The 1,524-nt window shown below is 36.4% G+C and overlaps 1 protein-coding gene across 2 annotated transcripts in view; it reads right to left on the bottom strand.

Moving 5' to 3' along the window:
• Window positions 1–1,333, bottom strand: part of kiaa0895l — a 26,498-nt gene extending 25,165 nt beyond the window's left edge. The window contains exon 1 of one of the 2 annotated variants that reach the window (XM_014001797.1): window positions 1,052–1,333. The gene's annotated coding sequence lies outside the window, so the exon portion shown is untranslated. The remainder of the gene's footprint in view (window positions 1–1,051) is intronic. The other variant, XM_014001796.1, reaches the window with a different exon arrangement.
• Window positions 1,334–1,524: the final 191 nt, after the last annotated feature.

Here is a 1,524-nt window from a genome sequence, read left to right as displayed (position 1 = left end):
CGTACGAACAGTTCTTGCATGAGGCCCATTATGCGTAACTTGTAAGATACTATAATCTACCAAATCATAAAAGTTAAACAATTTCAACTGATAAAATAATGTATTTGTTGGATAACCTTAATGTTTTCTACTAATAATTCTCATATTTCATTTTTTGTAAAATAAAAACAGTATTTGTAATAGTTTTGCATGCTTTTCTCCAAACTTCCAGACACTATATTAAATGTGGTACGATCATTAAATTATATAATATATACACTGCTTTATTATTTAAGAACTATTTTACTTTATACAATATTTTTTGCTGCGTTCATTCTTAATTAATGAGATCTCCATGTCGTCTTCTCATCAACACCAATTCAATTCCATTATGAATTTCAGTACCATTAATTCTGGCTGGTGCTTGTGTTACTGAATATCATATAATTTGTTTTGACCAAATTCAATGATAAATTTAGATGAAATCAGGTTTGTACTTTTCTGACTTCTGTTTGCATGATCTCCAGCATCTGTTCAATATTTTCACCGTAGAAAAATGTGAATTGGTGCGGGATTAAAAAAAATCCACATCCTTAGATATTACGGTTTTGAAATGTTAATATTTCTGAAATTGTTTAGAGTCAAAACACAAACTCTCAGATTTATTGTCTGCAATCAATTTTAGTCAAACCACCTTCATGATGTTTGTTATATAAATGAACATTATTGAGTATTTATTAATGTTTATAGTGAAAATAAATAAAAATGAATGGACATTTTGGTTGATATTTAATTCTAAAGGCAGTGACAGCTGGTGAGACATACTGTATGTGAGTATGGACAAACCAACAGACCAGCTGTTCATCTGTGATGTCACAAACAACCCCGACAAACAAACCTCAACATTTAAAAATTACAATTTATTTATAATACTGGCAGAATCCAGRTTTCAGAGTAGGCTAGTATTTACTTTGTGAGGAGAAAAAAACAAAAACAAATCAGTTCAGCAGCACGGTGAGGAGCTCTTTAACTCCGAAAACCCTCAGAACAAGTAAAGAAAAAAACAACTCACCGAGCGGGCAGTCCCGCTCTTCTCCCGAGGAAATCCAGCTTTCAGCGGTCACTCATGTCGGAGGCGGCGCCACGCACCGGAGCGGGGCTGGGCTGGCTCTTATCCGGCCGTGCTGATGGTGATTATCGGATAACGGTTCAGGGAAGAGCGGGGCCCCAGGCGGTGGGTGCCGGAAGAAGCCGGTGCCAGGGAAGCGGCCAACAAACGGTGGTCGAGTTGGAAGATATGACGCATCACGCTCCGAACGCCGTGCTCTGTTGCGTCATCACGTACAAGACTGAGAAATGTACGGTGGTCCCAACAGCTGATAAAATCTAATACACGGGAATCTATATTAGTTTTTCATGACAAGTTTTGTTTTTTTACTTTGTTTTTCTCACTCATTTTCAACCCAGTTTTTCAACGTGACTACTTTAAGAATATCTCTTTTATGATTTAGCAACTTAACCATAAATCATTCAAGATAGACCAAT

Source organism: Austrofundulus limnaeus, unplaced genomic scaffold (genome assembly GCF_001266775.1).
Source record: "Austrofundulus limnaeus strain Quisiro unplaced genomic scaffold, Austrofundulus_limnaeus-1.0 Scaffold10, whole genome shotgun sequence".
NCBI classification, from domain to species: domain Eukaryota; kingdom Metazoa; phylum Chordata; class Actinopteri; order Cyprinodontiformes; family Rivulidae; genus Austrofundulus; species Austrofundulus limnaeus.
The sequence above is the reverse complement of the archived record's forward strand: the minus strand, read 5'-3'. Positions and strand labels throughout refer to the sequence as shown.